Source organism: Symphalangus syndactylus, chromosome 12 (assembly GCF_028878055.3).
Source record: "Symphalangus syndactylus isolate Jambi chromosome 12, NHGRI_mSymSyn1-v2.1_pri, whole genome shotgun sequence".
NCBI classification, from domain to species: domain Eukaryota; kingdom Metazoa; phylum Chordata; class Mammalia; order Primates; family Hylobatidae; genus Symphalangus; species Symphalangus syndactylus.
The window spans coordinates 39,228,776-39,256,657 of record NC_072441.2 but is presented as its reverse complement, the minus strand read 5'-3'; the positions used below and the strand labels follow the sequence as shown (position 1 = coordinate 39,256,657).

General features: G+C 38.2%; 2 protein-coding genes across 16 annotated transcripts in view; one reads left to right on the top strand and one right to left on the bottom strand.

Moving 5' to 3' along the window:
- Positions 1-27,882, bottom strand: part of LOC134733710 (uncharacterized) — a 193,665-nt gene that overhangs the window by 60,747 nt on the left and 105,036 nt on the right. For 2 of the 12 annotated variants that reach the window (XR_010117334.1, XR_010117338.1), the window contains exon 4: positions 5,027-9,260. The exons of 9 other annotated variants lie outside the window; for them this stretch is intronic. The gene's annotated coding sequence lies outside the window, so the exon portion shown is untranslated. Of the gene's footprint in view, positions 1-5,026; positions 9,261-27,250; positions 27,370-27,882 lie in introns of those variants that run through there. One more of the 12 variants, XR_010117336.1, reaches the window with a different exon arrangement.
- Positions 1-27,882, top strand: part of DDAH1 (dimethylarginine dimethylaminohydrolase 1) — a 270,534-nt gene that overhangs the window by 180,820 nt on the left and 61,832 nt on the right. The gene's annotated exons all lie outside the window — the stretch shown is intronic.

Sequence of the window (27,882 nt, the reverse complement as noted above, 5' to 3'; positions counted from 1 at the left end):
TATTGTTTAGGGTAATGTTTCATAACCCTTGGGTCAATATTACCAAAAACCAACAATCAGTTCTTTCAGTTTGGGATTTCAAAAAGCTCCTTTCAGATTTAAATTGAATAGGAAACCATTATTTTTAGTGCTTAAAAACACAGTGGTGTCCCCTTAGAAACCTCCAATTAGTAGCAGCCATTGTCTAATTAGGTGAAAATAATAATCTATCGATTGTTATAAAAGCAAGATATTATAATTCAAGTGTGTTTCCAGATGCCAGTGAATTGCTGGAAAGCTGCAAGTTTAACTTTCCGCTCTGATAGAGTTTTAAAAGAGGTCAGGGTACATTTTACCATAGTGTCTAGCAATGTGAGTTTATTCAGACCTTTTGGCAGACATTCCTGCACACTCAAGCTAAATCAATGAATCATCCATTGTTGGCCAGCCCTGCTCTCAGTTGCTAAGAGATTTTTTCAAGCATACTGAGGCTTTATTCTACATGGTCTGTAAAAAGGGCAAACTGTATTAAATTTTAAAATGTCTCATCTTTCCTAAATTAGTAATTAAAATTTTACCCAGAACTTTAATACTGGGGCAATGGGAAAGTCTGTGTGCAGCTGGAGGCCTTTCTGCTTGGGAAAATACGTGAGAAAACTTCCTGCTCGTAACTCTTCAGAAATATGTGTGTGGAGGAAATGGAAACATTTAAAAAGTGGACACATGAAAAACAAAAACTCAAGGAGGAAGGTCTAAACTCTCTTAAAGAAATATAATGTGTTTTTGTTCTTATATATTTCAAATAAAAGAGATTTTCTTTAAATTTCATTAAATATACTCTAATTTTCCTTGTTTCTCTTTGAGTCATAAAGACCCTTGTAATTTAGCATTTTATTTCAAAGCTTTAATATAATAGTTTTTTAATATAAAAATTTAAAACTACCATGAAATAAAGGAATGTAATTTTTTCAGCTTGCCCTTTATGAATGTTTATAGTATATTCTGTTCTCTATATGTAATAACAGTGCTTCGTATACTCAAAAACTAAAGGAGTAGATTTTTACGTGTTCTCACCACAAATAAATGATCAGTATATGAGGTAAGCCATATGCCTGATTCAGCCATTCCACAATGTATACATATTTCAAAACGTAATGCTGTATGCCATAAATATACACAATTTTTGTTATTTAAAAAATTAATTTTTTAAAAAAGTATATTATGTTCTATATGTATCCTTCTTGAATATTTCAAGTTTTAAAACATAATAGTTGTTTCATTTCTTTTCTCTTTGGACTTAATGATGATTTCACATTATAGAGAATCTCATAATTTATCATAGAGGTTACTATTTCATTTTGCTGAGAGGACGGGGATAATTTGGACTACAAATTTAAAAAGAGAAAGAAACCAAGTGTAATGTATCTTAAAGAAATATTTTTAAGTTTATTGGATCCAGATGTAGTGATGTGGAAAGCTTGTCTTCTGTATTTCTTAGTTTCTCAAGATAAAATTCTATTTCATAAATCTCTATGAGGACTGTATCAAATATTCTAAAAGAAGCTGTTGAGATAGAACGTGGCTTTTAGAATTGGACAGGCCTGGTTGCTCCATGTTCTAGACAGTGTGGCCTTGAACAAATTATTCCTCATCTTTGGGCTCCAACTTTCACGTTTATAAAGTAAACATAATAATGCACACCACCATGGGTGGTTATGGAATTCAAATGAGGAAACATGGTAGGTAGCCCTGGCACATAGTGGGTCCTGGATAAATGTCAGTTCTTAGCTTCTTTAAAACTGTTGGAGGCTAATATCCGTGTACTCTTAAATACAACCAAACCTCTTTAAGTTGGTAACATAAGTGTTTGGTTTTACTTCTAATTTCAAAAGAAATGTATTCGAGTGAGTGGCTGAGAGCATTCATTACATGAGGGCAGCTTGGAATAAGAGAACAGGGGATAGTCTTGCACCTTGGCCTTCTTTCTTGCAGAGAAACAAAACATTTGTGATTCTTGGGTTCTTGTCTCCCCTCTCTGTCTGAGGCTCTCTCTTTTTCATAGAGGACTCCGCCTTCTCTCAAGACGTGTATTCCAACATGCTATCTCCAGTTTACTATTCACTGCTATAAAGCAGGGCTTTTTTTTTAGGGCACTTTTTAGATCCAGCCAAGGACCAAGTCTTTCCCAGCCAAATGCGGAGCAGGGAATGGACCATGCCTTGGTACTGCCCCTGCTCCTGTTGATCCAGAACACGACTTTTTAAGACTTTAAGCTTACAGAAAAAATAAGGTGTGACCTCCATTTACATGCTTAAGCGTCCTGACACCTGTGTTTATTTAAAGGAACCATCTCTGTGTCTGTACTCACAACCTGATGATGCACGCTGTCTATAGAACCACGTACAGTGTTTTTTACAGGAAGTTTTTTAATAGCAGGGAAAAACAAGATCTTTTCCTCAGATGCTTGACTATTTCCCTCTGTAATCTTAGGTATAGTTTAAACCCTATTTCCTTTAGGTAATATTTGTTATATTAGATGTTGGAGGCTAATATCAGCTAATAAATAGACCCATGTGGCCTATTTATTGAATTAAACTGAAGAGAATTGCTAGCATGTCTGCTGTTAGGATACAGTAGTATGAAGTGGCAGCTACATAAAACTGATTACTGTGGTGGCCCCTGCATAAAGGGAGAAGGCCTCATACAACACAACAGTGATATCAGCAAAATAACGTGTCTATCTTTGTCAAGAGAGAAAACAGGGTTGAAAATGACAGAATGAAGATGTAATACTCAAGCTTTCTCGGGCGGATTGTAGAGTCTGGCAAAAACGAAGCAAAACAAAACCCAAAGGAAAGAAGTTTAGATTTAATGCCTAAAGAAATGGCATTCCCTCAAACAAAGTCCACATGAACTGACTTAAGTTGCAGTGATGGGTCAGTGAGAACAGTACATATAGCAACTCCTGTGGCCTTCTGTTAGAGCTTCACCTTGCAATTGTAATTTTTATAACTCAACTTGAGAGAGAGAGAAAGACAGACAGAGAATTTCCCTCACTTTCTGAATCATGGCTCAGAAGTGTGTTATAAAACACCAAGAACGGAAAAGCTATTACGTGGAATATAAAGAAATACTTGAGTCTACAATATCATTGAACTCTTGGATTCAGTTTCAGCAGACATGCTCTGTATTCCCACAAGAGTCTGGAAAATGAACTCCTATTTTTTTTTCTGTCTGGAGCTGCAGTTAGTGTTATTATTTGCTCCATGGCTCAATCCGGGTCAGACTGTTCTTCAGTAACACAGGTGGATGTTAAAACAGGGAATCTGTTGAAAAGATTGCGGAGGAACTGCTTCCCAAAAGCAGTTCTGGATGGCAATTTGATGGCAGTCAGCTATGGTAAGGACAAATGAAGCTTAGCAGTACCTTCTAGAATGTGGTCTTCAGGCTTTGTCAACTGCAATCCTACAGGCAGAAGTTTCATGTATAATGGGTCAATATGAATTGGTGGCATCTTCTAAGAAGTGGATTCTAGAAATGGAGGTCATTAAGTGCTCGATACTTGCGATTTGTAATGTTGATCTGCATTTTTCTGTTTAGCTTTATTTGTGAAATATATGTAGTTCTTAAAGAAAAATTCCATAAGCCTTTTTTTCTTTCCTATGGGCTTAAAAATATTTTAGAAACTTGTTAAAAACTAGTTATAGAAATATTCATTATCCTACTAAAAGTGGCAGGAGGAATATAGTTATGATTTAAGATACAGAAATTGTTTTGTACTAATGTGTTTTATTGTCAGCAGTTACATTGTTAAAATGTAACAAGTAAATTTTGCCAAGAGTACAACATGTATCCATTTGTAAGTAAGCACACAGGGAAAACAATATTTTAAATGTTCTACTCATTGGATTATTTTTCTAGTAAACAACTTGACATAAAATAGACTGAAACATCCATTTATTTTAACAACTATGTTAAATTACAGATTAATGGTCCAAAATAAAATTTGAACTGGTTTAATACATAATTCCGTTTTGGGGGAAAATAGATCTTTCTCCAACTGAGAATAGACTATATATTTTTTCTTTTGTGAATAACTTATTTTACCCTTAATAAGTTTAGGACTTGCCTGAACCACAGCCAGCCTTAAGAATCCTTTGTTCAGAAATGTTCAGCGTTATATTGACTAAGGAGCAACTTGGGGGTTGAAAAATAGATCACTATTTCAGTTTCTGACTTTAGACTATTTTTAAAGTAAAGTGCTGAGAGTTCCAACTGAAAACTTGCAAATGCTCCAGGACACTGTGCCTGGAAATAAGATTCCTGAAGAGTAGAGCCTAGGGATGTTTAGGCAACCCTTACAGAAACAAGCCTTCAAGTACATTTTAAGTACAATGTGTCTCGCACGTTTTGAATGATTCTTTTCAGATTTTTTTTTTTTTTGGATATAACTATTCTGTTTTACTTTACATATATATACATACACGTATAGCAAATACACATATATGTATATGTGTATGTATATATGTGTACATGTGTGTTTGCATATATGTACACACACATATATTCACATATATATATTCATATATATGTATATGTATATATGTGGTAAATCTAGGAGTTTACATATCCAAGGGAAAATTTCCCTCAAACTTGCGATTGTTACTCACCAGATCAAACATTAGCGGTCCCTAAGGGACAGTCCAAGTCCACAGCCAACACACACAGATCCCTTCTTATGGCTTGGAACAGACACTCCTCCATGGGTACATACCCAGCATTAAGAAAACAGGTATCTGTTGAGGTTAAACTAATATTTTTGGAGGAAAAAATGAGAATTGTCAGAAGATTTTTTTTTTTTTTTTTTTTTTGAGACGGAGTCTCGCTCTGTCACCCAGGCTGAAGTGCAGTGGCGCTATCTCAGCTCACTGCAAGCTCTGCCTCCCGGGTTCACGCCATTCTCCTGCCCTCAGCCTCCCGAGTAGCTGGGACTACAGGTGCCCACCACCATGCCTGGCTAATTTTTTGTATTTTTAGTAGAGACGGGGTTTCACCATGTTGGTCAGGATCGTCTCGCTCTCCTGACCTTGTGATCCACCGCCTCGGCCTCCCAAAGTGCTGGGATTACAGGCGTGAGCCACCATGTCCGGCCAGAAGATTTTTATTAATTGTGTTTTCTAGAAATGTAATCTTAGTTCAGCTATATTTACCAGAAAAATATACAAAGCATTTTTATATCTTAGTATTTGTAACTGAAATTATACATTTCTGAAGAAAATATCAAATCTGAGATAAAAACAGCATGGTAAATTAATTTGTACTGAAAATATTTTGTCTATAAAAATAGTTTGACAAGTAGCCTTATTTGCTATAGTTGAAAGACTCTGCTTGAAGAAAAGCATTCACACTTAGACCCTGGCTAGAAGAAAGAAATTGGAGGCAGATTTTTAAAAAGACTATACTTTCAGGTCTGGGCACAGTGGCTCACACCTGTAATCCCAGCACTTTGAGAGGCCAAGGCAGGAGGATCACTGAGGCTAAGAGTTCAAGATAAGCCTGGGCTATGTAGTGAGACCCTGTCTCTACCAAAAAAAAAAAAAAAATTAAAAGTATTAGCTGGGAGTGGTGGTTGTGTACCTATAGTCTTAGCCATTCTGAGGGGCTGAGGCAGGAAGATTGCTTGAGCCCAAGAGTTTGAGGCTGTAGTGAGCTGTGATTGCAGCACTGCACTCTAGCCTGGGTGACATAGCAAGACCCTGTCTCTAAAAAAAATAGTTAAAGTAAAATAAAATACATTGCCTTCAGAACACATTAAAAAGGAACTAGATGCAAAATAGTTTTGAAAATGTTTTCTTTCAAGTAAGATAGTAATTGTGCTTCTTTTTAAAACAAAATTACATGTAACTGAAAATCTAATTCCACAGTTCAATAATAGGAATTTTAAAAGAGCTCAAAAGCTGCTTCTTAAGTCAGGTGCAGTGGCTCATGCCTATAATCCTAGCACTTTGGGAGGCCGAGGTGGGTGGATCACTTGAGTGCAGGAGTTTGAGACCAGCCTGGACAATGTGGTGAAACCCCATCTCTACAAAAAAATTGTTAAAAATTAGCTGGGCATGGTAGTGTGCGCCTGTAGTCCCAGCTACTTGGGAGGCTGAGATGGGAGGATTGCTTGGGCCCAGGAGATCAAGGTGACAGTGGACCTAGGTCATGCGACTGTACTCCAGCATGGGCAATAGAGTGAAACCCTCTCTCAAAAAAAAAAAAAAAAAAAAAAAAAAAAAAAGAAAAGCTTTGTCTCTTAAAATCCAAGGTAAAATTATATTTCATCCTCATTACAACTCTTTTTCCTAAAAGTAAATATAAACCATGCTATTCTGTATGTGCTATTTAGACTATCTTTATCTGATGTATTTAGTCATTCTCTACTGCTCCAAGGAAGTGAATAAATCCAGATAAAAAGAACATACCAATAATGAAAGATTTCACTTTTCATGAATGTTTTCATAGTAGGCCTTCTTCATTTTAGAACTGTAACCTGTTGGAAAAAAGGACCGATTCCTGTAATTTTATTGCTAGACTCTGTCAAGGCAGTGTATTATGAAAGCTACTTGAGCAGCACCAAGATCGCCTTTTAATGATGAGAGATAATGTTAGTCTGCTGTACTCAAAAGTGTTCACTCTTTAGCCCAATGTTCTGGTATTATGTAAAGCTTTAGAAACCCTGGACATTTGCCTACAATGTCTTTGAAGAAGGCAATCACATTGTGGGCATGGATCATATCTCTCTGCTTACATTTTTATGGTTTTCATTTATGTACCATTGTACTGCAGAAGGGATAGAAGGCAGCTTGGAAGGATATATATATAATAAAGGTAGAACCAATCAAAAGATGGATATAGGAATAAGATAAAATGATTACCATTAGGTGGCCAGTAACACAGTATATGATCTACACACTGTTACAGATGGGTCACAAATTCCACTGAAAGCTTTCTAACCACCAGCATAAAGAAGTGAACCTGGTAGGTATTTTAGTCTATGAGGGCCTAAAGATACAGGCAGGTCAGATTCTGAGAAGTGAAAATGTGATTACTGCTAAGCTCAGAGAAAAATTTCTTCCTGGGGATCCCATGTGGACAGTGTGTAATGATATAAATAGCATCATCTACCACATTTTTACCAGTAGGTACAGTTCAGTTAATTCAATATTATAGAAAGTAAACTCTCTAATTAGATGTACATTTTAGAATTTCTGCAAGAGTAGGCCAGGCACAGTGGCTCACGTCATAATCCCAGCACTTTGGGAAGCCCAGGTAGGCAGATCACCTGAGATCGGGAAGTCAAGACCAGCTTGGCCAACATGGCAAAACCCTCTCTCTACTAAAAATACAAAAAAAACAGAAAAAAAAAAGCTAGGCATGGTGGCACACACCTGTAATCCCAGCTACTCGGGAGATTGAGGCAGGAGAATTGCTTGAACTCAGGAGGTGGAGGTTTGCAGTGAGTCGAGATTGCACCACTGTACCTCCAGCCTGGGCAACAGATTGAGACTCCATCTCAAAAAAAAAAAGAAAAGAAAAGAAAAGAATTTCTGCAAGAGTAGACTATGTGTCCTTCAGGCAGTCCTCCCTGATTGTTTTTGATAAATAATGCCAGTGAGCTCAAGGTTTTTTTGCTAAACAATTGGCTGGGATGCAGCAAAACAAGGCCAAGATTCTCCAAAGAAAAAAATATTTGAGTCCACTTGGGCATTTCAAAAACAAAATTACAATATATTTAGTTTTAAAGATCATGGTTGGCTTTATTGCAATTCTAGAATCAGGCAACATTTTATGCCATAAAATACAATAAATTTGCCAGTGAGTTGAACAGAAGGGGTTGGTTTTATAGACAGAAAGGGCTAAGGAAAGCAAAAATGAAGAACAAAAAACAGATTGATTATTTCAAAGTTACTTTCCTTGAAAGGCAGGGACAGGGAGGCAGAAAAATGGAAAGAGTGGTTAGCATCAGGTTACTTTTAAGGATTAAAACAGAGGGAATTATTATCCTACTGATTGAAGATTGAAATTGGCCTATTTGGGAAATTGGCTGCTATCTCTCTCTCCTGCTTTCTTGGAATGTTATATAACAACTTAGTTTCAGTTTGGTGATGTGGAACTTCAGCATGGATAACTCCATTTTGATTTTTAGTCAAATCTGTTGGGGCCTAATGCAGGAGCTGTGGGGCCTAGTGCAGAAGCTTAGTCCAAAACAGTGGCCTCCTGTATTTTTTATTTAATGATTTTCCCCTTTCAGTCATGCTTTCACCTGGGTGAGTGCATGACCAAAACTAAGGGCATTAGTGCTACTCTTATCATCATGTTGGGTTTCTGGTCTCTACAAGTCATTCATAGGTCATGGTGTACTCATCGTCATGCATTTCTTTGAGTTTTTGTCATTCCAACAGAAAAGAGACTCTTTGGTGTTTGATGAATGGCTGTGTGCAACCTTTAAAACTTTTTGAGAGGATATAGTGTACCAGAGAAACTACTATTATGACTATCAAAAGGATAATGCCAGGAGTTTGGAATATGCTCCTTTATCTAGGATCCCCGTAAACTAAGCCAGCTGAAATTAAATAGATCAAAGAATGAGCCAGGCCGGATACTCATTATATCTATTGGTAACAAGAAGTATTAGCAATTGCACAGATTTCTCCCTATTCAGTTAGTCGGTAGCAATTCTATCATATAGCATTCCAGGAATAGGTTAAATTAAAGCAGACAGTACTAACTCTATAAAAGAGATCACTAGTAAAATTTGAACCAACAGTTGCATTAGGGATGTTGCTGAAGTTACCCACTAGGTGGACTAAAGGATCTCAGGTTTTTTAAAGATTCAGATTTGACATAACAGATTCAACATGCTGTCAGATTACTCACAAAAACTAAGGATTGTGAAACTTTAACCATAGCCTTATTCTGCCAAGTGAAAGAAGTAGGCATAAGCAAGGAAAAATTAAGAGGGGTAAGAATATCATAAGAAGTCTTCGTCTGATGGCCTTGGGAAAAGCTGTCCCCGGCATGCAGTTAGCAAATTCTCATCCTGGTTTGCAGTTTGAATGTCCCTGGTTGTGGCGTTAGATATTCTGGTGAACTCTGTATGGCACACACATCACACATGAGACTTGTCCCTTGAGATTTATATCAAGTTGTCCAGCTTAGCACTTTTGCTCTTAGTTGAAGAGTTGAAGCTAGATACTGGAGGTAGTGCACTAAAAGAATTCAGGATCCAGTCCAGTCTAGGGAAAAAGTGAACAAGGCTACAATCTACTGAAAGGTACTATAGTTTTTCTTTTGCAACATAATTTTTCTGTCTATAATCACCCCCATTTCTACCAAAGATAATCAGAGTAAGACTAATGTGTTTGCAAAATTAAGTTTCGTCTCATTAAACTTCACCTGATTATTTTATATATAAGTACAGCAAGAATAACCACACAGTTCTTTTTAAATTTGCTTTGCTGGAAATTTTGACAAAGAATCTCAGATTAGACTTTTAAAAACCTCTCATCACTAGGAAGCCAAACCAAGACCGACATCAGACTTTGTCTATGGTTATCTAGTGTCTTGAGGTTCCTAGGCCTGCCAGGAAGTGACAACTTTTTACTCACTCACTGTAATGCTGTGTGTAAGTCCATTTTGTGTTGCTTTAAAGAAATATGTGAGACTGGGTAATTTATGGAAAAAAAAGAGGTTTATTTGGCTTACAGCTCTGCAGGCTGTATAAGAAGCATGGCACCAGCATCTCCTCAATTTCCAGTGAGGGCCTCAGAAAGCTTTTACTTATGGTAGGAGGCTAGGGGAGTCAGTAGAGTCACATAGTGAGAGAGGCCTCCCACCAGGCCCCACCTTCAACACTGGGGATCAGATTTCAGCGTGAGATTTAGAGGGGATAAACATCCAAACTGTATCACACTGGGAATCCTTGAAGCTAGGCATTCTATTAATTCTCAAATATTACATTTCACTCAAAGCCTTGGTAATTAAACCAGTGTTTCCAATTGTATTGTGTAATACAGAGAGCAAATTCTTATTGCGCTTATGAAAATAATCATATTAAGGAGAAAGATGGAATGTTTCAATTTTTGTTTATAAAAGTATACTCTACCAAACTGTTGTGAGCTAGAGGTAGCTTTAAAAAATCATTTTCTTAAATCTGGAAAATAAAACATTAAGAGAACCAGCAATGTTTTAAATAAAAAAGCAATAAAAACCCATACTTTTTCCTTATCAGTTTTTCAGTCTAATGTAATTAATTCTTGCTCTGTTTGATCTTAGTTGATAGTTTCACTAATCTACCAATTTCTTTCTTAGAGTTCTACAAATTCTTACCCAATCCAGTGCTATCTCAAAGTTATCACAAACCTGTACTTGTCAGAATTTTTTCCATTCTTTCCATGAACTTCTTTGAAGATTATGGTTTTTTTCAAAAAGCTTTCAGAACAGCATCAGAATAAAGCAATTAGCTGAGGACAATAAGACTTAAAATAGCCATCATTGAAAACCTGATGAGAGTCCATAATGATGCAGCTGACAAAGAAATTGTGTTATTTCTATGGCATACAACATTTTAACGTAATAACCAAAATTATGATTGATTTCTAGAAATTTAATGCAATTTTGAAAAAACTTTTTTTTTTTTTTTTTAAGACAGGGTCTCACACTGTCACCCAGACTGGAGTGCAGTGATGTGATCATAGCTCACTGCAGCCTCTGCCTCCTAGGCTCAGGCGATCCTCCCACCTCTCAGCCTCCCTAGTAGCTAGGACTACACCTGTGTGCCACCATGCCTGGCTTCTCTTTGTATTTCTTGTAGCAATAGGGTTTTACCGTATTGCCCAGGGTGATCTTGAACTCCCGGACTCAAGCAGTCTGCCCACTTCAGCCTCCCAAAGTGCAGGAATTGCAGGTGTGAGCCACCACCCCTGGCCTGAATAAATATTTTAATATCATATCTATACAAATGTAAGGAAAAGACGGTTAAACATTATTTCTTATTGACAATATTTCCTATATAATTTAACATATCAAATAAACCTAATTGGTTTAATATCTCTCTTTTGGACTTCCAGGTGGCTGTGGTTTGGATGTTTGTCCCCCAAATCTCATGTTGAAATTTGATCCCCAATGCTGGAGGTGGGGCTTAATGGGAGGTATTTGGGTGATGGGGATGGATCCCTCATGAATGGCTTGGTGTGTTCTTTGCGATGAGTGAGTTTCCATTCTATTAGTTCCTGTGAGAGCTGGTTGTTTAAAAGAGCCTGTCACCTCCCCACTCCTCTCTTGCTCCCTCTGTGGCCATGTGATCTCTGTACTGTGATTCCCTTTTGCTTTCTGCCATAAGTGGAAGCTTCCTGAGGCTTTTGTCAGATGCCCAGTCTTCCAGCCAGCAAAACTGTGAGTCAAGTAAACCTCTTTTCTTCATAAATTATCCAGCCTTAGGTATTCCTTTATAGCAACTCTAAAGGGACTAAGACAAGGAGACTTAGAATTTCATTTCAGGAAGTTTGTCAAAAAGATTCAAACACTTGATCAAAATAGGATCACATTTTTGATCAAGTGTTTGAATATAATACTCATTTAGCCACAGTGATAATTAAAATACTTCAAAAGAAGTTACATAGCTGTAGAAAATCTTAACTCTTATAATAAAGAGGAGACTCAGTTTTCCTAAGTAATTAATGACCTAAGGAAGAAAACATGAAGCACAGAAATTATTTTGACAAAATACAGAATCTTTCTTTTGTAGGCCACATACCTAAAAAGTCTCACACTTTTTTAATAAGAAAAGATCAGTACACGTCAAGAAAACCTTGTTTTAAAATTTTTAAAATAAAGCTTAATTTTTAGAAAAACCTAAAAACAATTCTTTTTTAATTTTAGCCAACTTGATCACACTCAAAATTCCTTTCATAAGATTCATCTTCCATAAATCTTCTAAAACTTGCAAAGACCTCCTGCAGCTTGCTCAAACCTCCAGTTTTGTCCCATGCATTCTTCTTTTTCTTTTCTTTTTTTTTTTTTTTTTTGAGATGGAGTCTCACTCTCGTTGCCTAGGCTGGAGTGCAATGGTGCGATCTCAGCTCACCGCAATCTCTGCCTCCCGGGTTCAAGCGATTCTCCTCCTTCAGCCTTCTGAGTAGCTGGGATTACAGGCATGCACCACCACGCCCAGCTAATTTTGTATTTTTAGTAGAGACAGGGTTTCTCCATGTTGGTCAGGCTGGTCTTGAACTCCCTCCCTCACGTGATCCGCCCACCTTGGCCTCCCAAAGTGCTGGGACTACAGGCATGAGCCACTGTGCCCGATATCTTCGTTTTCATATTGAAACAACCAGTCATTCTACCTTAGGGCAAAAATTTACTTTCCTTTTTCCCTTATCTTTCTGACCACACAGAATTGTCATTCAAAAAAATTAGTCTGTTTTCAACTTTCTTTACCAAAAATATATTCTCAGACTTACAACTTTTTTGTATCTCTTTTTCCCACTTAATAGTTCCTTCCTGCCTTATTTCCATTTTCTTCATAATCTATATTGTGAAAAGCCTTTAACCTTTGAATTAGCTGAAATTACTCTTTTCTACAAAAATATATTCTCATGACTTTTTATAAATTTTTTCACCCAAAACACATTTTAATTTCTTTTGGTATACTTTGCATATAGGATTACATATATTAATTAGAGTTTTTAACTTTTAGTAACCTTAATTTCTAGTGAAACCTAGGAAGTAAGCAATTTTGAACTATCATATACCAACATTTTATAACAACACAAATGACAAAGTATCTATACTTTAATCATGCTTAGCAATTAATGGGTCAGTATTCTAACTTACTTGGAAATGACATTTCAGGAATGTTAATCATATGACTTTAAGATTATGTTACTTTAAGATTTTTGAAACTATGAAGAGTTTATTTAAAACCTTTAACTCATTTACTTTCACCTAATTTACTTGTTCTTCAAAATTACGCTTCAATTGGTCGTTAAACAAAGCTAGCCATTATCTCGTTATTTCCTTGTTAACCATTTTTACAGTATGCCAATGTTAGTTGCTACCTAAACAAGAGCCCTAAAGTTAAATATGAGGTTATTTTGTTGGTCAGAAGACACAGCTGTTTTATTGAACTAGCCTTATTTATCAAAGATTTACCTGTCACATGAACTGAAAGGTATTTGAGTTAGTCTCTTAGCCTGTTTTCTTTTGCTATAACAAAATACCAAAGACTTGGTAATTTGTAAAGAAAAGTGGTTTATTTAGCTCATGATTCTAGAGGCTGGAAAGTCCAAGACGGGGCAGCCCATCTGGTCAGCTTCTGGTGAGTGTCTCATGTTGCATCATAACATGGTGGAGAAACAGAAGGGAAAGCAGGCATGGAAAGGGGATAAAACACAGGTGTGACCTCACCTTATAACAACCTGTTTTCCTTTGAGAACTAATCCAGTCTTGTGGAATTAACCCAGTCTCATGAGAAAGACATTAATCTATGTGATTGACCTAATCATCTCTTAAAGGCTTTACCTCCCCACACTGTTATATTGGCAGTTAAATTTCGACACGAATTTTGGTGCAGACACACAGCAAACCATAGCAGTTAGTGCAGTTTTTCTGATGAAATATATTTTGTCGCTTACTTTTTCTTTAAGCCAATTAATTAAAGCTTTTTCATATATTTTGGTAGCAAAATATCACATACATATAACACATGTAGACATACAGACACACAGCCGGAAGCAGATCTTGGAGCTTTTATAAGATTCTCTATTTGCCAGTTTTTCAGTGGTTTCTCTTCTTTAGATTATCAATCTCCTGATTACCTGTTCTGCTGTTTTAAATTATTGTTAGCTAGGCAACCCTAAATTTGTACTTCCAAAGGCATGACTCTTAGGTGAGACAGTGTAGAAAATTTACATCTCAAAGCACACAACTTTGATCTAAACACCATTATTTGCTGAGACAAGGGCAAAGATTAAGACCCCATAAGACAAGATGGGCAGGAAAAGTACCATAAACACAGTTAAGGTTTGTTGTGTGAATTTTAAGCCAATGTCTTTCTCACTATAAAAATTTCTAACGGTTTTAGGTGCAAAGAAAGAGAAGCCCTTAGAAATGGAGATTTTCTTCATAGATGTAAATTTCTTTTACAAGGAGTTTTTAAATGGCCAGCTAAATGTTAGAAAGTTGTATTTTAGAGACCAATTTAGTACAATAGGTGGTCATTTTAGATTATTAATTGGATCACTGTCTTCAGGGTAGAGCCCTCTAATGAATAGGACAAAGAAGGCATTTTCTTTGCCTGGACTCATAGATAGAACTGGATTTGATATTCCTCACAACTGAAATTTTCTTTTTTATTTTGAGGGAGAGACTGTCCTCACAAGTGGGATTTAAACTGTATGACTTATGCCTCAGTCTCCTGATCTGTACACTAGAGGTAATAATATCTCCTTCAGAGGGATATTTTAAGAAGTAAAGATGATACATAGTGTATAGAACAATGCTATAAGTATTAGTTGTTGATGTTGTTATTGCTATTAAGGAGTGTCTTATGCAAAATAAATATTTCATTTGAGGGAATAAAACAATTAAAAGAATGGGCAACTGAATTATTGTTCTAGAGCAAAATGACCTAGGAGAGACCAAATACTAGGAATCAGCCATGTATGTCAGATGCTTAGGGTGTCCATGTCAAAGACCTTTGGAAACTGCAGGACTTTTATTCTTACATCAGTCCCCATGAAGTCAGGATCTGTGAAGGGTCTGAGATTTTACTCCCTTTCCTTGTAGTTGCATCGTAGTTGACCCACCTCAAAATGGGAAATGTCAGGCCTGAGAGTCTTCAGGGGTTCATTTTCTTTCTTTCTTTTTCTTTTTTTTTTTTTTTTTAGACAGAGTCTTGCTCTGTTGCCAGGCTGGAGTGCAGTGGCGTGATCTCGGCTCACTGCAACCTCTGACTCCCTGGTTCAAGCCATTCTCCTGGCTCAGCTTCCCGAGTAGCTGGGATTACAGGCACATGCCACCACGCCCAGCTAATTTTTGTATTTTTAGTAGAGACGGGGTTTCACTATGTTGGCCAGACTGGTCTCGAACTCCTGACCTCGTGATCCGCCCGCCTCAGCCTCCCAAAGCACTGGGATTACAGGGGTGAGCCATCACACCCAGAGCAGGGGTTCATTTTCTAACAAGAGCTCAGCAGCACTTATGAGTTGAATTGATGCCCTCTCAGAATTCATATGTTGAAGTCCTATCCCCTAGTACCTCAGAATGTGATCTTATCTGGAGATAGAGTCTTTACAGTGGTAATCAAACTAAAATGAGGTAATTAGAGTAGGCCCTAATTCAGTATAACTGTGGCTTTATAAGAAGAGGAAATTTGGACATATAGACATGCATACCAAGATAATACAGTGTGAATATGAAGACAGCTATCTATAAGCCAAGGAACGAGGCCTAGAACAAATGCTTTCCTCATAGCCTTAGTAAGGAACCAACCCTGCAGATACCTCGATTTCAAGTTGCTAGGCTCCAGAACCGAGACAATACATTTTTGTTGCTTAAGCCAAAAACAAAAACAAAAATGGAGTTTAATGTAGAATCTCAGAAATCACCACTAAAGAACTTATTCATGTAACCAAACACTACCTGTTCCACAAAACCTATTGAAAAAAAAAATTAAAAAAAATAAATAGATAAAGTAGAAATCACAGTTCTGGTGCCTACCTATAGGATAACAACTGGAGCTTCCCCCAAAGGCCTGTCAATCCTGGTGGTTAATGTGGAGATTATCAGAGGGTAGACAGCCTGTTAATAATGTTTTCCCTGGAAATATTTGGGGCAGTCTCTTTTCCAATGTCCTACTTGTTTGCACCAATACCAACAGTTTTTTGGAAACTCTTTTTTCAGTCATTTATTAAAGAAGTGCCCCAGAGCAGGCCAAAAGGCCAGCCTAGGTTGTTGGTTGCCATCCAACTGAAACACTTTGGTAATGGCTTTCAAACAGTTATTTGCATTTTTTCCCTGCTTTCCATAATGGACCAGGCAGGGCTTGTCAGGTAATACCATTCTGCATCTTTCACCCATTTTGGGGCTTCTCTAATTCTCACCAGTATGTGTATTAGTTGGTTGAGATCAGATATCCTGGGGTTATAAGTTTCAATGAAGACCCTAATTTTTTCCTACATTTTTCTATAGTTATTTATTTATTTATTTATTTAGATATGGGGTCTCACTCTGTCGCCCAGGCTGGAGTGCAGTGACATAATTGTAATTCACTGCAGCCTCAAACTCCTGGGCTGAAGTGATCCTCCCACCTCAGCCTCCCAAGTAGCTGGGGTTATAGGCATGTGCCACTACACCTGGCTTCTCTTCAGAAAATATTTGGAGGTCTTCTGTAGGTTTAGGAACTTTTTAAACTATGGTCCTTGGCTCTGTTTTTGTCCAAAGAGTATAAGTCACTCAGGGATTATTTCCTGAATTTGGGGTGGTTTTTCTTATAAGGAAACCATTTAATTGTGTTTTCAGAAAAGGAAGGCATTTAAGACAGAGTTAGTAGACTGACTATTCAGGCAAAGACAGAGGGGAGCAGAATAAGTCATGTTAATGTTACTGTCCTTGGTATGGACGATATCTCACATTTGTAACTTTTTATTAGCTCTTTGCAATGAATTTTTTTAAAAAGCAATTTTAGAATCCTGTTGTCTGCTTGAGGCTTCTGAATGCCAGAGTAACAATCCCATTCTCTCTGCCTAATTATAGAAACTTGGGATTCAAGTACGCTTATATGAATGGTCTTGTTCATCTGGAACATTCTATATAGTAGCCATTGTAATTCTATATTATCTGTAGTAAGATTTGATATTTGCAGCTTCCTGAGCCATAATTCTGTATGTGAAAAAGGCAGGCATACTGGAAGGCAGAGTTGTCAGATGTTTAGAAATTAGGGATCCCATTTTTATGTTGGATTTTGGGTCTCTCAGAGCTAGGATGGCTTTGGCTGTAAGATCTCAGTGCTCAAGAAGAGAACAAATAAAGAGGCCTCCGCAGTAATAACCACTTACTGTGACTACCGTCTAAGAGGCTGGCATTGTGGTATGGGGGTGGGTGTGGCACCCCATGCCCTCTTTGGGTACGTTACATCCTAGCACATCCATGTGTTCACCAACCCCAAAGCTTATCAAATCTTGTTATTCAGAAGTTTTTATGGAGTCTAATCTCCAGTCCTTCCCCCTCCCCTTTCCTGGAGGTCAGTAGGTGACATGGTTTGGCTGTGTCCCTACCCAAATCTCATCTTGTAGTTCCTATAATCCCCACATGTGCTGTAGAATGTCTTGGGACAGGTGCGTGGAGTAGAGGATGGTGCAGTTGGGTTTTAAATCAGATTCACTCTAATCGCAGATCAGGCTGTGTTCAGTTCTAACTAGAAGGTAGGAGACCTTGCCAGTTCTCCAATTTGGCCATTACCAAGGGACCCTGGATAAAGCTGATATATGATCCCTATTTGTCATTTATCTCTTCCTAATTAGCCATAAGGTAGAGAAGAGGTGGGAGGTGGTGATTGACACCCCTAACCACCAGCAAATAGGGTGAGGACACTGAGGCAGGACTGGGCTTGACTTAACATAGAAAGATATGTGACCACATATTCCTTTCTATCTTTTGACTTCACATATAAAAACGACTAGAGTTTATTTCCCTATAAGTAGTAAAAAAGATGCTTCTGTTTTTCGATAGAAGTTAAGAGGTCTTCTAGAATTGTCAACTTTGATTACACATTCTTTTGCTCTTATCACTGAATTATATTAGCATAATTGTAACAGAAATTGTTGATGTTTTACTAATGGTGAGCCCACTGTCTGAAATTCCCTCCCTAACACTTTTTGCTTCCATTGTCTTTTAGGGGGCTAATTCCAACTCCAGCTAGAACATGAGTTCCCTGAGGTCAAGGAGTTAATCTTCCTTGTGTCGTATTCATTCATCCCTTGCACATTTATTCATTCCATAAAACTTGTTAGCATCTCCTGTTTGGCAGGCACTGTGCCAGACCCCGTACATTACATGGTTATATAGCCATCGACATCAGAGTAGAGACTGTAGCCTCACAGAGCTCACAATCTCTTACGAAGCCCATCATGATGAGAGGATTTCAACTAAGTAAGTAAAGCATTGAGCACAGGGTCTGAGACAGTATCAGCTACTCAGCACACATCTGTTCAGTGAATGGATAACTCAGCAGTGCTGGAAGTAGCACAGAGTTGGTATTCTGAGACTTTTGTATGGGATTGTCTAGACTCCCAGACTAAAATTTAATAGTAAATAATATTTATTGAACATTTACTGAGTAGGTCACCATGCTAAGAGCTTTATAAACATCATTTTATTCATCACAACAACGCTTTGAGATAAAAACAACCTTTATTTTTATTTTTTCCAATTTGTTTTTGTTTGTTTGTTTTTTTGTTTTGAGACAGGATCTCCGTTGCCCAGGCTGGAGTGCATTTAATTTTCATTTTTAGTAGAGACAGAGTCTCACTTTATTGTCCAGGCTGGTCTCGAACTCCTGGGTTCAAGGTATCCTCCTGCCTCAGCCTCCCAAAGTGTTGGGATTACAGGTGTTAGCCACCACACCTGGCCTAAAAACAACTGTTAATGATCATTTTATGGGTGAGGAAACTGAGGCTCAGAGTGTAGTATCTTTCCCAATCAACTAGCAACTATCAGAAAAAGGATTTGAACCAAGTTGTTTAATTTCAAAACCTGTGAATATAATCATTTTGCTACATAGCCTCTTAGGGGTTGTCTATTTGAATTCCTTTAAGTGAATCCTGGGCCGGTGGAACTTTAAACAGACTGTCAGTCAGGATGCCAAATACTCCACACTGAAAGCAGATAGAAATAGCTTCATCAGGAGCACAGTGAAGGTGACACTTTCTTCTTTGTGACATTTTTCAGAGAGCCATTGGTTGTCCTAGAGTATTACTATCTACTAGGATTTACTGGGTGCTACATCCAGATAAGCCAAAGAGGAGATGGCTTTGGGTTGTTATAATGACATTTTCATGATTTTTTCATGTAACATGTCATTTTACACTTTATTAAGTATTCTAATGATTCTGGACAACACATTTTGAAATGGAACTCAGAAAAATGAGGCAAATTTCATGTGTCATTTCCCTTTATGATTCCAAATGCATTTTTTCATGGGTCACTGTGAACAAGGCTTACAATTATTTTTATATAATGACTTTTTCATTCACATTATTTCTGTAATCTCATGGTTTAATGACAATTACTGTCTATTTATATGACTTGTATTTCTAAGATTGTGTTCAAGAGAAAGTTTATTTTTTCTTAATGATAATAGTAATGGTACATAATTAAGACTGAGGGATCACTTTCTGTCAGGCTTTTCATTAAGGCTGTTTACATGTATTATTTCATTTAATCATCATATCAACCCTATGAGATAGTCACGATTGTGATCTCCAATTTACAGACAAGGAACCAAAAGTTGTAGAAGTTGAGCGATATAGTTTGGATGTTTGTCTCTCCAGATCTCATGTTGAAATTTGACCCCCAGTGTTGGAGGTGAAGCCTAGTGGGAGGTGTTTGGGTCATGGGGGCAGATCTTTCATGAAAGGCTTGGTGCCATCCTCAGAGTAATGAGTGAGTTCTCACTCTATTAGTTCCCCTGGAACTGATTGTTAAAAAGAACTTGGCACCTCCCCAAGTTCCCTTGCTCCTCTCTCTCACCATGTGATGTCTGCACACAATGACTCCTCTTTCCCTTCTGCCATGAGTAGAAGCAGCCTGAGGCCCTTGTCAGAAGTAGATGCTAGTGCAACGCTTCTTGTACAGCCTGCAGAACTGTGAGCCAAATAAACCTTTTTCTTTATAAATTACCCGGCCTCCAGTATCCTTTATAGCACCATAGACAGAAAATTAGTACTGAGGAGTGGAGCATTGCAATAAAAATACCTGAAAATGGGGAGGCAGCCTTAGAACTGGATAATGGACAGAGTTTGGAAGAGTTTGGAGGGCTCAAAAGACAAAAAAAACAAGGGAAAGTTTGGAACTTCTTAGAGACTGGCTAATTGGTTGTGACCAGATTCCTGATAGAAATATGGATAGTGAAGGCCCAGCTGACAAGGTCTCAAATGGAAGTGAGGAACTTACTGGGAACTGGAGCAAAGGTCACTTTTGTTATGCCTTAACAAAGATCTTGGCAGCATTGTGTCCATGTCCTAGGGATTTGTGGAAGGCAGAATTTAATAGTGATGATGATGAAGATTATCAGGTAGAAGAAATTTCTAAGCAGCAAAGCACTCAAGAAGTGGCGTAGCTGCTTCTAACAGCCTATAATCAGATATGGGAGCAAAGGAATGAGCTTAAGTTGGAATTTATATTTAAAAGGGAAACAGAGCAGAAAATTTTGGAAAGTTCTTAGCCTGCCCATGTAGTAGGAAGGAAAGAGCACTTTTAGGTGAAATCCAAGGATGTGGCTGATCTCTTGCTTGCTGGAGAGATTAACATGGATAAAAGGGAGCCAGGTGCTAATAGTCAAGACAATGGGAAAAAGATGCTGAAGGTGTTTCAGAAACCTTCAAGACCACCTTTCCCATCACAGACCCAGAGACCTAGGAGGTCAGAGTGGTTTCGGGGGAATGGCCCAGGGCACCACTGCCCTACACCACCTCAGGACACTACCCCCCAGTCCCTGCTGCTTTTAGCTCTGGCCAGGTATTTCTCCAGTTGTCTGTCTGCAGGGTATAAGCCTTAATAAGCCTTGGTAGTTTCCACATGGTGTTAAGTCTTCAGGCATGAAGAATGCAAGGGTGATGGAGGCTTGGCAGCTTCCACCTAGATTTCAGAGGATATATCAGAAAGCTTGAGCACCCAGGCAGAAGCTTGCTGCAGGGTGGAGCCCCCACAGAGAACCTCTACTAGGGCAGTGTGGTGGGGAAATGTAGGGTAAAAGCCCCCTACACAGAGTCCCCACTGGGGTATTGCTTATTGAAGCTGTGGGAATGGGGCTGCCATCCTCAAGATCCCAGAATTGTAGACCCACCAGCAGCATGTATCCTCAGCTTGGAAAAGCTGCAGGCATTGGACTCCAACTCATGAGATCAGCCATGTGTGCTGCCCAGCAAAGCTGTGGGGACAGCACTGCCTAAGGCCTTAGGAGCCCACCCCTTGCACCGGTGTGCTCTGGATGTGGGACGTAGAGTCACGGATTGTTTTGGAGCTTTAAGGTTTAACGTCTGCCCTGCTGAGTTTTGGATTTGCATGGGGCTTGTTACCCTATTCTTTTGTCCAATTCCTCCCTTTTGGAATCGGACTGTTAACCCAGTGCCTGTACAAACATTGTATCTTGGAAATAAATAATTTGTCTTTGATGTTACAGGCTCCCAGCTGTAAGTAACTTCCCCTGAGTCTCAGATGAGTCTTTGGACTTTGGACTTCTGAGTTGATGCTGGAACAAGCTAAAATTTTAGGTGACTGTTGGGATAGAATGATTGTATTTTGCAATATGAAAAGGACATGAGGTTTGGGGAACCAGAGAAAGGATTACATACTTTGGATATCATGTTGAAATTTTATTCCCAATGTTAAGAGGTGGGCCTAGTGGGAAGTGTTTGTGTCATGGGGGTAGATCCCTCATGCTTGGTGCCATCCTCCTGGTAATGAGTGAGTTCTCACTCTGTTAGCTCCTGCAAAAGCTGCTTGTTAAAAAGAGCCTGGCATCTTCCTTCCCTCTCTCTCCTCCTTCATCTCTCTCACCATGTGATCTCTGCTCATACCTGCTCCCATTGGCTTCCACCACGAGTAGAAGTGATTTGAAGCCCTTCCCAGATGCATATGCTGGCCCCATTCTTCTTGTACAACCTGTAGAACGTTGAGCCAAATACACATCTTTTCTTTATAAATTACCCAGCCTCAGGTATTCCTTTATAACAATGCAAAGGTACTAAGGCATGGAGTAATAGCCCAAGGTCACATAACTAGTAAGTAAGTGGTAGATCCTATATTCAAAATGAGGCCTCATTTGTTCCGATATCCATGAGCTCAACTGCTCTCCTATACCATCTTCCTGCCAGGCCGCTCTAATTGCAGAGTAAACTTGCATCAGATAAGAGGTTATGCCTTGATTAAGGCCTTGTGGTCCAAACTTACAGGTTTCCCAGTGGGCAAAATTATTTGAGGAAAAGGTTGCACATTTTCCAACTTTATAATATTCTTTTGAAATATGTGTTAAAATGAGGTTGCTTTCTTAAAAGCAAACTGTTAAAGAATACAGTCAGTAAGCTATAATTTAGTATGTATTTTACTAATGCTTTATTTATTTCTAAGATGATCCTGGTCTTCTTCAGCCTTCAGTGGATTGTTTTTTCTCCAAGCCATTCTGAATTTGTTTTTGATTCAAGTTAGAAAAGCTCCCTGGCTGTAGCTATGGTTCTGTGTTTCCAACTGCTTTACTCTGTGCCAGTGGCTTTGAGTTCTTCAGCAAAGGTACTCTGGCAGACCAAGTCTGTCTTACTCAGAAGCTTAAATAGATATTGCAGAGGAGAAGAGGAAAAGAATCAGCAGTGATTATTACTTGTACTTCTGAGACTCTGTTAACTGTAATGTCATGGTTAAATTTGCTTATTAACCACTTGGTTCAGACTCATCTTCCAAATACAGTCCAGAGACAGACTGCTATACAGTTATAAAAGGTCTCCTTAATTAGCTTCCAAGGTCCATTAGAGTTAAGTTTGTATCAGAGCTTAGCATTTTAAGTAACATGTAAATAAATCCTAAAGAAGTTTTATCACACTCACTCTCTGCTCCCTTTCATGCCAACGTCACCAAGATCATCAAGAATCACTAAATTTGTTCTTAGAGAAGCAATTTCTAGACCTCCCTTCTGTTCATTTGTTAAGGGGAGAAATGTTGTTCCTCATTGTTTAAATGAGAAAAAATTGTCATTTGAGTTATGGGACATTGTATAATGTTGTCACAGAGGTGGTCAGGAAAGAAAAATAACAATGTTTAGGTGTATAGTCTTGAACCTTTGACTTCCATCATGAAAGATTAACTGCTACAGGAATTTTCCTTTTGCTGTAAGTAATTAGAAAACTGGACCAACTATGTGAAACAGCTTTTCAGACAGTGCATGCAGGAAGTGTAGGACTGATCCCTGAGGGAAGGGAAACAAATGAATTGAGATTACAATTTTCCCAGCTTATTGTCTGGAGGCAGTTTTCAGGCCACAGAGGTGGAGGAGGGGATGCAGAACAGAACCTACTGGTCTTATCAAATTGAGGGGATGAAAATCAGAGTTTGGGAGAACTAAAATGGTAGAATTTGCAGGGCAGAGTACTGGAGATGAGGGGCTGCTCAAATACAGCATTCCAGAGATATGCAGGATTGTTACTTGAGTCTTTGGCTAGGTACGTATTTGTCTGTGCATGCATAAGAGGAATTACCCAAAGCTAGAGAAAGAACCAGCAGAAAATAAGCCAGACAATTCCCAGAACTCAACGCAGAAATGAGATTATATTCCTAAAAGCCAGAAAGGAGAGACCTCACAATACACAGGGCTTTGAGTAGAGCCTCAGAAGAGCCTTGCCTTAGCAGTGAGGGGAAATCACTACTTAATACCAGAAACTTTACACATCATAATCAAATACAGGCATACCTCAAAGATAGTACAGGTTCCATTCAGATTATTACAATAAAAGCAAATGCCACAATAAAGGGAGTCACAATTTTTTTTGCTTCCCAGTCCATATAAAGTTGTGTTTACATTTTAATGTAGTCTATTAATTGTGGAATGGCGTCATGTCTTAAAAATATATGTGTATCTCAGTTAAAGAATATTTTATGGCTAAAAAATGCTGACAATCATCTGAGCCTTTAGCAAGTCATAATCTTTTTCTTGGGGAGGGTCTTGCCTCAATGTTGATGGCTGCTGACCTATCAGGGTTGTGGTTGTTGAAGGTTGAGGTGACTGTGGTAATTTTAAAAAAATAAGACAGCAGTGAAGTTTGCTGTGTTGATTGACTCTTCCTTTCATGAAACATTTCTCTGTAACATGCAATGCTGTTCGATAGCATTTTATTCACAGTAGATCTTCTTTCAAAATTATAGTCCTCTCAAACTACCATTGCTCTATCAATCAACCAAGTTTTTGGACTATTCTAAATATTTTATTATCATTTCAACAATGTTTCACAGCATCTTCACCAGGAGCAGTTCCCATCTTGAGAAACCACTTTCTTTGCCCATCCATAAGAAGCAACTCCTCATCCATTCAAGTTTTATCATGAGATTGCAGAAATTCAGTCATATCTTCAGGCTGCACTTCTAATTCTAGTTCTCTTGCTATTTCTACCACATCTGCAGTTACTTTCTCTACTGAAGTCTTAAACCATTCAAAGTTGGAATCACCTTCTTCCAAACTTCTGTTAATGTTGATACTTTGACCTCCTCCCATGAATCACAAATGTTCTTAATGACATCTAGAATGATGAATCCTTTCCAAAAGGTTTTCAACTTATTTTGCCCAGATTCATCAGAGGAATCACTGTTTTGGCAGCAATAGCCCTATGAAATGTATTTCTTCAATAATAATACTTGAAAGTTGAAATTACTCCTTGATTTGTGGGTGGCAGAATGAATCTTGTGTCAGCAGGTGTAAAAACAGCATTAATCCCCTTGAACATTTCTATCAGAACTCTTGGGTGACCAGGTGCATTGTCAATGAGCAGTAATATTTTGAAAGCAATCTTTTTTTCTGAGCAGTATGTCTCAACAGTGGGCTTAAAATATTCAGCAAACCATGCTGTAAACAGATGTGCTGTTATGCAAGTTTTGTTGTTCCATTTGTAGAGCACAGTCAGAGTCGATTTAGCATTATTCGTAAGAGCCCAAGGATTTTCAGAATGGTAAATGAGCATTGGCTTTTATTTAAGGTAACCAGCTCCATTAACCTCTAACAAGAGAATCAGCCTGTGTTTTGAAGCTTTGAAGCCAGGATTAACTTCTCCTTAACAGCTAGGGAAGTCTTAGATGACATTTTCTTCCAATGTAAGGCTATTGGATTTAATTTGAAAACTTTTGTTTAGTATAACCATCTTCATCAACCATATTCATAACATACAATGCTGTGTGTTAGCTGTAATAGATCTTCTGAATAACTTGTTGCAGCTTCTACATCAGCACTTGCTGCTTCACCTTGTACTTTTATGTTATAAAGATGGCTTCTTTCCTCATAAGCCAGCCTCTGCTACCTTTAAACTTCCAGCCTCTGCTACCTTTAAACTTACGCAGCTTCCTCACCTCCCCTCTTCTCAGATCTCATAGAATTTAAGAGAGTTGGGGCCTTGCTCTGGATTAGGCTTTGGCTTAAGAGAATATTGGGGCTGGTTTGATCTTCCATCCAGACCACTAAAACTCTCTCCATATCATCAATAAGGCTGTTTTACTTTCTTATTAGTCTGGTGTTCACTAGAGTGGCACTTTTAATTTCCTTCAACAACTTCCTTTACAATCACAACTTGGCTAACTGGCATGAGAGGCCTAGCTTTTGGCCTGTCTCAGCTTTTAACATACCTTCCTCACTAAGCTTCATAATTTCTAGCTTCTGATTTAAAGTGAGAAAAGTACAATTCCTCCTTTCACTTGAACACTTGGAGGCCATGGTAGGATATTAATTGGCCTAATTTCAATATTGCTATGTCTCCGGGAATAGGTAGACCGCCAGGAGAGGGAGTGACAGGGAAACAAACCAGCCAATGGAGTAGTCAGAACACACACGCATTTATTGATTAAGTGTGCTGTCTTATGTGGACATAGTAAGTTTGAATTACTGCAGGAATTAACAAAAATGTGACACAGAGATACAAGCAAGCACATGCTGTTGAAAGAATGGCATCAATAGACTTACTTGATGCAGGTTTGCCACAAATCTTCAATTTGTAAAAAAAACAGTGTCTGCAAATCACAATAAAGCAAAGTGCAATAAAACAAGATATGCTTGTAACTGAAAACCAGTAGTGAAGAGATAATCTGAAAAGCAGTCAGAGGAAAAATACTCATTGTGTATAAAGGAACAAAGACTAGGATGACAGCGGAACTCCCATTAGAAACAATGCAGGCATAAAGGCATAAGAATAATATAATGGACTTGGGGACTCTGGGGGAAGGGGGGAGGGGAGTGAAGGATAAAAGACTACACATTGGGTACCGTGTATACTTCTCGGTGACAGGTGCACCAAAATCTCAGAAATAACCACTGAAGAACTTATCCATATAACCAAAAATCACCTGTCCCCCCAAAACTATTGAAATAAAGAAAAGAAACAATGCAGGCTGAAAACATTGTAATGACAATCTTTGTAAGTGCCAAAAACAAAAACAAAAAAACAAAAAAACAAAAAAACTTGCCAACCTAGAATTCTGTATCTAAAGAATATATCTTTTTTTTTTTTTTTTTTTTTTTTTTTTGAGATGGAGTTTTGCTCTTGTCATGCAGGCTGGAGTGCAGTGATCTCGGCTCACTGCAACCTCCACCTCCCAGGTTCAAGCAGTTCTCCTGTCTCACCCAAGTAGCTGGGATTACAGGCGCCCGCCACCACGCCCAGCTAATTTTTGTATTTTTTAGTAGAGATGAGGTTTCACCATGTTGGCCAGGCTGGTCCTGAACTCCTGACCTCAGGTAATACACCTGTCTTGGCCTCCCAAAGTGCTGGGATTACAGGTGTGAGCCACCATGCCCAGCCAGAATATATCTTTCAAGTCTATAGTTTCTTCTCTGAAACCCAGAGCGCCAGATGTGTTTCAAAATTTATAATTTTTTATATTTTGAAAGTAAATGGAGTATGTCAACCATATTTCATAACACACACACATAAGTCTAAGATAGCACTCTTTAATCAACCACATTAATGTATGCACAGCAAAACCTAGGAATGTTCATTCTAGATGAGATAAAGTCTAAAACTTTCATATCAAATCAGGTTTTGCTACCACATTAGTTCAGGCACTAAATTAAAAAAGAATACCCTTGGTTTTCAGAACTTTGGGCTTTCAGAATTGTAAATAAGAGGCTTTGTGCTAGTCAGTTTTCTACATGTTATGCCTGCCTTACCTCTGATCCTTACCAATCCTTACCTTGTTTGTTATCACAAATAGTATGTGACTACAGAAGGCAGCATGGATCATGTAACCAGAGGTGAGTGGGAGTATGACCATTTCAGCTATGCCAGTGCCAGGGACCAAGAATCTGAGACTATGTTGGGATGATTGTACATCCTGGAAGATGCCAGCACAAAATGCTGGGTAAATGCTCATTGTGAATGTCACCTAGGAAGAAAGCAGTGGAGAGGAGGGGATGGACCTGAATTTAACTGAGTTGGAATTTAAAATAATTGAGAAATTACTGGACTTGATTGTGTTTACCCAGATTATCTAGTTATAAGAAAATGAAGTTACATTTTTACATAACAGAATTTATAAGTTTTTAAATTATCTACTAAACATTACATAATGTCGTACGGCCTGGTTCATCATCTGTTAAATAGGGAAAATAATACCAACTTCACACAATTGTATAAGGCTTCAAGGAGAAGATTGAGAAAGAAAAAGAAAACTTCATACACTTAAGAGAAAAATGTAACAGAGAATGTTAGGTAAGCTTGGGTTTTTAAACCAATAAGCTCTCTGTTGTTTTGGCAGAATTACTCTGGCTCCAGTGTGTGAGATGAATTTGAGAAGGGACAGCTGTTAGAAGGAGACCAGTTAGGAGGCTTTGCAATCATTCAGGCAACAGGGAATGAGGCCTTTTGTTAGGAAATTGCAGTGTACATGGGTTCAAGA